Below are 12168 nucleotides of genomic sequence, written 5' to 3'. Positions count from 1 at the left end.
GCAATATGGGACTGTAATTGTACAAACTCAGATAGAACAGGGAGTAAAATAAAAGAGTTCATGAATTCAGACTACATATGCTGTATAAATGATGACGAAATTAACACATATTTTTCAAAAGCACAAAGAATATTTTCCACAGTAAACTTAACTATGTACAACAAGTATAGTTGACAGATTAGATTGGGATACAGTTGATGACTTGCACAGCAGTGATAATTTCCCAGTATTAAAATCCTTATTACAAAATAATCCTGCAAAACATGTCCCTCACTATAGCATTTATGAGGCAGATTGGGAGTGATATGAAATGCACAATAGAAATATCCCATTTGAATATTCAAAAAACCAAGTGAAACTAATAAATTTCTTGTTGATTTCATTTAAAAATGCTTCTGATACCAAAGAGAAAGATATTTTCAGGGTAAATCCCTGTCTGATATTTTGGGAGATGAAGCAGATATTTCTCCTATCATCTCTTTTTTAAAGTGTATTAAAATTTTTAACGATATTTAATTTATTTAATAATTTATTACATCACGTAGAATTTTAATGACATTAAAATTTTTATGTATATATCACATCATTCATTAAACTTCATACCCTTGTTTATTGGTCACATCACTTCATTTTATTTATTAATCAATTCCTTCATGAATTCATAACTTTAACATAATTTATTTTCTCTCCATTACGGCGCTGAATGGCCTTCTTGGCCCCAGTGCCTGGGCTTTTGCCCTAAATATCATACATCCATCCATCCATCCAAATTCACAACCCCATCCAACTAAACACAAAGTTCCATAGTGTTCCGATAAGTTAACAGAATTAATAAATATAAAACACTCAATAGGGAGACGATTAAGTAATTTGAATAGAAAGTTCAGTAAAATAAATAGAACATTACCGATATTAGGAGGAACATTAAAAAAATGACTATTTTATTACTAGAAATAGATACATTAAAACCTTTTTACAACATAATATTTGCAAAATTTAAAAAAGAAGTAATTCAAAGAAGAATCATTTCATGGAGGAAATGCGTATCAGATCTCTCTAATAATATTGCTGTACAAAAAATATGGGAAAAATTCAAGAAAATAAATGGTACCCATGTTAAACCACCTAGACATGCCACATTAAAAGATTGGAAAAGAACACTTGATCCAAAAGAACTAAGTAATATAATAGGAGAAAATTTAGCAAATGTAAGTAGTGATAAAATTTCGAAGAACACTTCTGCACAAGGAAGAATAAAGTAAAATTAATAACAATAAATTTTGAAACAATAGAAGATATATATTATAATAGGAGATTTAATATGTCAGAGTTGGAGTATCCATTGTTGAACAGCAATAAATCTTCTCCTGGAGGTGACAATATTTGTTTTGAGATGATCTGCCACTTAACACCATGGCAAAGTCATACTTATTAGAGTTTTATAATAATTTATGACTTCGAAATTTATTTCCTGCTGAATGGTGTAAAGCTATAATAATTCCTATTCCCAAACCTGGAAAGTATACCAGTAATGTAAATAATTAAGACCAATTTTTAAACAAGCTGCTTATGCAAATTTTTAGAGAAAATTGCAAATGCTCGACTATAACATGGCACATTCGAAAAAATAAAATTTTGACTCCCACTCAGTTCGGGTCACAGTGTAACAGATCCACTTTAGATTCTCTCTCTCGAACTTAGAAGACCATATACTAAGGGGTTTTGAACGAAAACAAATGATTGTAGCTGTCTTTTTTGACATTGAAAAAGCATATGAAACTACAAGGAGGTATGCTATATTAAAAACTTTATAAAACAACATCCGACAAGTGATTCTGCCAACCAAAAAATTATTTGAATTAAGAGATTTATTTACAAATAACCATCCTCAACCTTTCCCAGTTAAAGCTAGAAGATTGTTTGAGTCACTGAATATAAATAAACAAGTGCCTTTAATAGAAAATCACCTCCGTGGACAATGAACAAAATGAGAATTTGTACACACCTGAAATATTTATAAAAATTTACTCATATACCCCAGAACGCCATAGATAACATACAATAGAGCATATAAACCAAAAAGGTCCACATTACGCAATATATAGAGATGGATCTAAATCAGAGCAGGGAGTGGGATATGCTGTATGTCCGAAGACAAAACTTTTCAGTTCTCTCTTCCTAATAATGCTTCAATATTCACAGCAGAATTGTGTGCAATTGCGTCAACTATAAAAATAATTAAAGAAACATCATTCAATAATTTTGTGATTTTTATTGACTCGAGAACGCTATGGAAGCTATTCAGAGTTACAAATACAAAAAATAATATTGTACAACAAATTAAATTGTTTTTCCATAACTTATATAATAATGAAAAAAATGTTGAAATATGTTGGATCCCTGCCCATGTAGGGATCAAAGGAAATTAAGAGGCAGTTAAAGCAGCCAAAGAAGAAGCAACCCATATGACAAGATCAAATGTGAATATCCCTGTTACTGTGATTATGTAACACACATAAAGGTGGGTATCATAAATAAATGGCAATATATATGGAATGAAGAACCTGAAAATAATGAATTAAAACAAATAAAACCTAATGTTGAAAAATGGAGTTCATCATATCAGAGAGAGAGACGTGCACAAGTAATTCTAACACGTCTCAGAATAGGCCATACTCGTCTGACACATGGACACTTAATGAGCAGCCCATGTGGCCCGGCTCCTGAGTGCTCAGAGTGCAAGGTGATAATAATGGTCAGACATCTATAGTGTGAGTGTCCAAAGTATGACCAACAGCGACTGTCAACTTTTGGAAATAAATCAGTGAATGAAATTTTGTTAGAATCATTTACATTTTCAGTTGTTCCGATTTTGTGGTTCATGAGGAACTGTGGTGTAATTGATAAAATATATAAATAAGCTAATAATAAAAGTACGAAAACCCTTATAGCATTTGTCGAATTTAAATAAGATTTTTTTTTTATATTACTTAACTCATTCTGAATTTTAATATGCCTTTTTAGTGTGGAAGCATGAGTAAATGTATTTATTGTGTGTATGTGTTACAGTATGAGAACGTGTGCTTGTGTGGTATTTTATTGTAATCCTTCGGGCCAGCCTAATGAGAGCTGAAAGTCAGCTCATTGTTCTGGTTAAACTGCTTTAATATAATAGTTAAGATGCTACCTGCACCCGCACCAAGTTGGCTTTTGGGAGGAGCCGAGACCAGTGGTGACCCAAGCTCCCCAAGCTTCAAAATCAGACGCAGAGTAACACCTGAAGGAACCGGATGCATTTCGTGTTTCGGGGAGCCCACTTCACCCTTGTCTTAGTCTCGAATGTGGGAAAAGATTTGCCATCCTAATGGACCAAGGACTTTTGATGCAGTTGATCACTGCATTATCTATTCCACCGGTACGTCTGAAGGTGACAATTACTTCCAGTTCTCTTTCCTTTCAATTTAAACACTCGTTTTCGTGTTTCAAGTATCTCTCAACCAGTCCCTGACTAGGCAAATCCTAGCAAAACTATATCCCATTTTTGAATTCAAATATATTAAGTGCAATTTTTGTTGCCTAGTGGAAGTGCTTAAATTATCCTCATGGTGTTTTAACCCTTTTAGTACAGCCGAGACGAGGCCTCACACTTACCACAATCGAGCGGTTTTTCAGGGGTGGTCATCTCTAGCATGCTACCAGACGCACGAAAGCGTAATCAATTATTGTATTAGGGCGTTTATTTTGTTGTTTTGCTACGAATTAACCTGTTTTACTCTCATGGTAATATTGTGATAGTAGCCATCCGTAATATATATTATATGTAATTAATGTAACAACACAAATAAATAAACACAGGATAAGTACTAAAGTACTATATATCGGGGTTTACTGTTGCCAGAAGTATAAGCACTTTACTGATTGCGAATGACAGTCTTCTTTTTTTTTTTTTTGTCATTTTCGCTCATTCTGTTTGAATCTGTGAAAGGCAGCTGCATCACAATTGAACGTTATAGTTAAAAATTATTTGTATATCCGTCAGAAAACTAATCATAAAGAGTGTTCATCATTTTATGTTTCCGCATAGTATTCCACTAGCAAGGCACAAAAGAGATTTATTATTGTGAAAGAGAGAGACGTGACAGAGTGAAAATTTTTACCAATGATTTATTCCTTCTAATTGTACTCCAATAACATTGGAAAGTACTCTCATTTCAGTATACACAATTTCAATAATGGTTGCAAATGAACATATCATTGATTATATATTAACCCCATTTCTGTATGGTATCTTTATCAGTGACCAAGCACCCAGTTGACAAGGGATACCGTGCGTAGTTTTAGACATACACATAGACTTATAATACTTTATATTTGTGTTACACCAATTTTTTAAGACTGCTATTAAGAATAAATAAATACCTCCGACACTTCTATAATACTGGGAATGCCGTGTTACTTACCAGGAAGGTGTTAATTCGTGGGAGAGAGAGAGAGAGAGAGAGAGAGAGAGAGAGAGAGAGAGAGAGGAGAGATTTATTTTTCTTATAAACGGTACAGCTGCTGCCAAGTAATAAATCAACAATGAGAAAAATATATAAGGTAAATAATTTGTATAGGTTCAGGTTAAAAGGATAAAAGGAGACATATAATTGTTTCCCTTGAGCCTCTCCTTTACTTGTGAAGATTATTCTAGCAGATTATACGGTTGCAGTCTACAAGTGGTGAATTCTTTTGTTATTTTTGGCCTAAGCGATGTAGGTAATTGCAAAAAAGACTATTAAACGTCCTAACAAATTTCTGTAGTCTGAAATTTCCGCAGCGTTTTTATATTTGTTATCTGTTCCCCATTCACCTTTTATTCAAACCTTGTCGCCAGATTATATGAATGGTAATCAGCCACGTCCGGGCAAAAAAAACAAACCCTGGGCTATAAAGGAATTAGTCATTGTCCCGCACAATTGGTACACGTTGCATGGGCCAATATAAGTACTCACCCTAATGTTCATAGCTTAAAGGAAACCTTACCGATAATCCCGAACCCTTCTCTTCTTTTCTTCTGAGAGAAGGAAATTTAGTCAATTTCTTTACTGGAGCAGTAGCAAGATATCTGAATAAAGTAAAACCTTAAAGATAGCAAAATATATATATATATATATATATATATATATATATATATATATATATATATATATATATATATATATATATATAAATATGACTCATATATATCAATTAGGCACTGCTATATATATATAAAATATATATATATATATATATATATATATATATATATAAATTACTGACTCATATCATGTATATATATGGATATATATCCCAGATCTTTCATTTGAAAGGCAAGATACTGGTTTATATATATACATAAAAATATAATTTTTTATATATGTATGTATATATATATATATATATATATATATATACAGTATATGTATATATATATAATTGTAAAAAAATATATATATGGATACAGATATCCAGTTTGTATGTGTATATACATATGTATATATATATGTAGATGAACAGTATGTGTTTATATATGTTAAGCATATATAGATTTATGTGTATATAAATATAGATAAGAAATTTTGTATACGTTCTCAATAGCACCCATTTTAATGTTCATGAGATGAATATATATAAAAAAAACAATCAATCAGTATATAAATATATTTATATATTATTTATTTTATATATACCTTTTTGTATGTATATACATGAGTTTATATACTGTATATGTGTGTGTGAAAGCGTATGCCTTTTCTTTTAATTTCATTTTATTTTCGTAAATATATATATATATATATATATATATGGTATAGTGGTCTATAAATATATAATAAAAAAAAATGTATTTATATATATGTGTGTATATATATATATACTATATATATATATATATATTTATATATATATATATATATATATATATATATACAGTATATGAAAATATATGTATAGATATAATATACGTGAATAATATAAATATAACAGAGAACCAAGATATGATATAGAGAGGAGAGAGAGAATAAGAAACTATACATAGAAAGTAGAGTGAAATAGAATAAGAATAAATGAACAGAAGAGAGAGAGAGAGAGATAGAAAGAGAGAGAGAGAGAGAGAGAGAGAGAGAGAGAGAGAGATAACGAAGCAGAGGTAATAACAACACTTCCTGTGTTTCACTCGTGTAGCTTAAACACGGGCGCAAATTAATCTATGGAAATCATTAAGGAATGTTTACATGTCTCACCTGTGAAGCTTAGGTTTTAACTTTAGATGGAAAATCAAGACTTTCGGTGACGTAAAAGACCCTCCCTTCGTAGGAGGAGTCAATTCAACTATTCCACCCAAGAAGGACTTCCTTAGATAAGTCTTCAACCAATTAGATGTCTACGAAGGGGCTGGACAGAAGCTGTTGCCCGCCTTTTTTTAGGAGGGGCATTCCATTTTGAAAATCCTTAAAAAAAGAAGAAGAAGAAAGCTTTAGAGAGTGAGGTTGTAGGCCTCATCAGTTGTGAGTTAAGAAGAAAAAAGGCTCACACTTTCGTTCTTGTTCATACTATTTAACTTATCTATATATATTTCACTTATATATGTACAGTGTTATTTTACTAAGTGTGTTAATGACGTAAGAAAGCTGCACTGTGTCTTTCTAAAGCCTCCTGGGACTCAAAATGAGCTACAACACTAAAAGCAACTATAAAGAAAGGAACATCATAACAAAGATGCAAACAACAATACATTAATAACAAGCATCAAATGAAATGGTGAAATAACCATTACAAATATGTGTATATATATATACATATACATATATTCTCTTTGCTATATATATATATACACATTTATATAATATATATATATATTTTTATGTATATATATATAATATATATATATATATATATATGTCATAAACTGGGTGGGGTGGATGAAAATTTGAATAATTTATTATTATAGATACCAAGTGGGTATTATGAACTAACTACTGGAACTCACCTTAGAATCTTCCTTGATTTATAAATATAGGTCGCTGTTGATTTATTCTTATACAATTAAAAAGGGGTTTATTTACTATGAGACCAGAAATGTATTTACATAAATCACATACGATAATCAATAATGCAGTAATTAATAATAATACAATCCCCATTTATATATTTTATATATGATATATGATTTCTGAGTGGGCAACGGATTCTTGCTATCAGGCTGTGACCAATATATATATATTATATATATATATATATATATTTATATATATATATATTTAGTCTTGGGGCGATTATATCTGTTGTATATATTTTTGGAGGAATATATATATATATATATATATATATATATATTTATATTTATATATCGAAGTATATATCTATCATAAAGTGGAAAAAAAGTGGCTATCAAGATTAAGCACTTAGAGGTTAACATCTGGCAGCCTGGATATATATATATCGCGTGATATAGGTATATGTCTATCCCAGGTCAGCTGAGGTATATGTAGTTATATATATGTTTTCTTGGCCGTACAGTCAAATAGGTATATGAATAAATTAATACTAGCTGTTATATACTGATGTATATATATTAGATATATAATATATATATATATATATATATATATATATATATACATACATATATATATATATATATTATATATATATATATATATATATATATACAGTATGTGTATATATATATATATATATATATATATATATATATATATATATATATATATATATATATATATATATATATACACATACTATTAAAGGACTATATATATTATATATGTTTGTAGCTTAATGCTTATACTGGTTGTATATATGTATATGTATATGTGTATATACATATACTTATATGTATGTACAGTATTATATATATACAGTATGTGTATATATATATATATATATATACATACTGTATATATATATATAAGTATATGTATATACACATATACATATACATATATACAGTATAAGCATTAAGCTACAAACGACATATATTCCTTTAATGCGACATCTGGCAACTTTAGAAGGGGAGGAACAATTCAGTCTTAATGTGTTTCTACCTCAATGGGAATAATATATTTTTTTCAAGTTGTAATACGTTAACCTTTCCAAATGAATTTATGACACCACAATGAACGGAATGTTTGCGTAATCGGAAACGCGATCTTTCCATAATGAAATCAAGAGTTAAATTTGAGCAATGTCCAACGAAATACATGGGGGAACAATAAAGGAACGAATGCAATGTGGTTAAAAGAGAGAGAGAGTTGCTGTTGCTAGGCCTATATGTTAGAGCTACTCATTTCACTTTTTTCCTGAGTTCTGGAGAGAGAGAGAGAGAGAGAGAGAGAGAGAGAGAGAGAGAGAGAGGAGAGATGTCTTCCGTGGTTCGAGCCCACGAGACGACGAACTTACGAACTAAAATTTCCCCTTCGGGACCTTTAAACATACATGAAAATATATTATTCCCGATGATGATGTAGAGTAACGGAAAACGAGTAAATATTGGTTATTAAAGACACGTTTGTAGCTTAATGATACAATTTGCATTGTATATGAATATATGTTTTCGGTGATGTGATAAAAATTCGAGTGTACCTATATATGTGTATATATGTATATATAATTTACATATACGTATATATATAGATATACATAAACAATTATACATATATATATATATATATATACATACCTATTATATATACATATATATATTAATTAATTAATTACTGACATTATCGAAATTTGTGTAATTGTTTTTAAACCAGGGTGTGAGGAAGTTGTAAGGTTTTGTAATTTATTTTTTTCTTTACCTTTTCTATGTTCATTGATCCCCATGACAGTTGTTGTTATATTGTTATTAGTATTCTTCTATAATGTCATAAATCATCAATACCGTATTTATCAGATTTACATGACATGTGACGAATGTTATTTTTTATGATATCCTGTATTTAATGGAAAGAAAAGGGAAATTAAACACAAAATAGTAATTCTCTCTCTCTCTCTCTCTCTCTCTCTCTCTCTCTCTCTCTCTCTCTCTCTCTCTCTCTCTCTCTGCATGATAAAGAAGATGACAATACAGATGAATTTCAACTTTTATATTTTCGGAATTCTTTTTGTTGAAGATGGAAATAATTCAGAAAATATATAAATACGCGAGACAGTATCATTGTAAGAAGCTTTCTATGGCATAAGGTGAGTAAAAGAAAACAACATCTGAATATCGAATAGTTATGAGTGTGAATAATTTTACAAGATGAACGTATTAATTTGAACAAAACTTTTATGACAGAATTTCGGTAATTTACATATGCGTGGTATTGTCAGAAACAAGGAGTGACACATAGTCCTACATTGTAATCTTTAATTATATGTGACCTGATCATAATTACACTGGAACCGTGTCATTTTCTCCACAGTAATCTGAGAAACTTTCGCAAATATTTTGGTACTGCATCTCCAAGTGTATCAACAAGGAATCTTTGATAACGGTTCATCTCTTCAACAATCAGTCTCATAAATTCGTGTTTGAAAAATACAAAAAAATAATCTACTTCCTTTGAATTTTCATTCATATTACATCTTGACATAATACCACTACCACTGCCAAAAAATACGAAATCTCTCGACTGGAAATTACTGGTAACTCACTCCCACTAGCTCTTCTCTTGATCTGCCGGCGGTCAACGCAACGATATCGTACGATACACCTGGATTTAGGACCGTTTTAAGAAATGTATCGTAAACGATCCAGCCGTAATGAAAGGGTTAAAGTGATATTCTTGATCTAAGGTTCATCCCTTGCAGTCAATTAATGACCAATGAGAGTTTTTATGATACTGGAATGGTATCTGGATACATCTCTTCCAGAATTGTGCATGCCTTGGACCTGGCCACCCTCTTGTTTGGAGAAGAATTGGCATCCTTGATACCAAGATCCTCCATTCACGCGCTTGCAGTTGCCTTTTAGACGCGTCACAAGAGGCCCCGATCCGTTGCGTTATTCACCCCTTTATGTTGAAATAACTTGTGTCCGAAGTGGGACGAAGATGGAGCTGTTGTTAACTCCCGTAAGAAATCAGTTAATATTTTACTTTGTTGAAACTAGTTGTTTGAGTAATGTTGATTTAGTTCATGTGTTCAGAATAAATCGCTCTGTTCAGTAATCTAGTCTCAACTGGCGATTGATCTACAGTAATTATGTTAATTATCTGTCTTTTTTTTATGTAACTTTGAGCCTTAATTGACAGGATTATGTGGGTCTTAGGTTAAGCAAGGCAATATAAATCATTAAAATTAATAATTAAACTCATAAGCCGAATGACCCACACACACACACACACATATATATATATATATATATATATATATATATATATATATATATATATATATATATATATATATATATATATACATACATACACACACACACACACACACATACTGGTCGGGTAGATGTACTTATCCGTGTGTATGTGTATATATAAGGTTGATGAGTATGCTTTCGTGTGTGTGTGTGGGCCACAAGATGATTATAGCTTGCTCGGGTTTTATAGCATGAATATTATGGGTCTAACCGTGGCGAGTTCCTGAAGAGTTGTTAACTTCAGAATCAGAAGATTAACACCATCTGGAGCTACATCCTTAGTGTTGTGGTAAGTAATGCAATAATTGTATCGACAGAACTCGTTAATTGCGTATCATTCAGACAATACACAAACCTGACAGGACAGGATTGTATCCATTTTAGATACCTTAATGTGATGATTATTTCACTGTAGTGAAGCCGCTGGAAATAGAATCTTGATGCTCCTGTCGAATAAAAGAAAGAAATATCAAGGACATGATAATCGATAAAAAGGGATTATAGGAAACCGGAAAAATGGCAAAAAGGGTTCACAAAGGTATATGGACCATGTCCTATGTTTCTCATTATTTCTTAGAATATCTTGCAGGTTTCCACCATTTTCACGGTTTCACGTGTTCACTCATCTTTTTAGATTATTATTATTATTTTGAATGAGCTTACCACCATGAACAGCAAGCTTCATTAAGTAAATAAAAAACGAGAGGAGAAATTAGTAACTGGTATGATATGAATTAAACTATAACAAATTGATCAGTGTACATAATTAGTAATAAAAACATTAGATCATAGAAGTAATAATAAATGACAAAGAAAATTATATTAAACTCAATAGATTTAAGTAAAAACATAACACATGTAACGAATAATTGAATCGAGTAGTTGTCCAGGTCCCCCAGCTACCATAAAGGATTGGCAGTCCTGCGCTGCTCGATGCTGCCTATAATTTAGAAGTTAAGTAAGCATGCCCAGCTAATGCAAGCACGTATTTGCTTGTACGTTAAGACGAAGATCATGTAATTGCATACGTAGTCCAGTGCTAGGCTTCTAGCCTAGACTTGTCATTTCATCCTAATCCTTTGGGCCAGCCCTATGAGAGCTGATAGTCAGCTCAGTGGTCTGGTTAAACTATTTTAATAATAATAATAATAATAATAATAATAATAATAATAATAATGCATACGTAGTCATTATGAAAGTATAAAAATAATCCTTACGGCTACTCCCAGTTTTCCTATTGAAACTACCTGCTACTGCAATCAGTGTCAGTCTGTTAGAGGATGTAGATTAGGCTTGAGTGTCCCTTGGTAGGATAGGCTGTAAAAGATCCGACGATTCGTCACAAGGGATCTATGGAAGATGCCCCAGCACCAAAGTTTAGGACAAGTTAGATTAGGCGAGGATGTCGTCCTCCTGGGAACTTGGAAGCTAAAACTTTTCGAAGGAAACACCGCAGAGAAGAAATTTCTAGAAAAGGATAAATAACAAAATCTAATAAGCAACATCTGTAATAAGGGTTAATTTAATTAACGTATTTGAATTATGGAATGATAATGATACACCAGATTTGTTACAGTATCATGAAAAAAATTGCTTGACCGAAAATTGGAAAAATATTCAGAAAAACACAACAAAATACAAATAAAAGAAAAAAATTTAAAATTACAAATTATCAAGAAAATGATTCTAAAATAAAGAAAACATCATGTTTAACGGCAATTCTTTTTGTTAAATAACGATTTTAAATAGCACACCCCTTAAGAACT

The sequence above is a fragment of the Macrobrachium rosenbergii genome, chromosome 30, assembly GCF_040412425.1.
Source record: "Macrobrachium rosenbergii isolate ZJJX-2024 chromosome 30, ASM4041242v1, whole genome shotgun sequence".
Taxonomy (NCBI): Eukaryota; Metazoa; Arthropoda; class Malacostraca; order Decapoda; family Palaemonidae; genus Macrobrachium; species Macrobrachium rosenbergii.
This window is presented reverse-complemented; position numbering follows the sequence as displayed.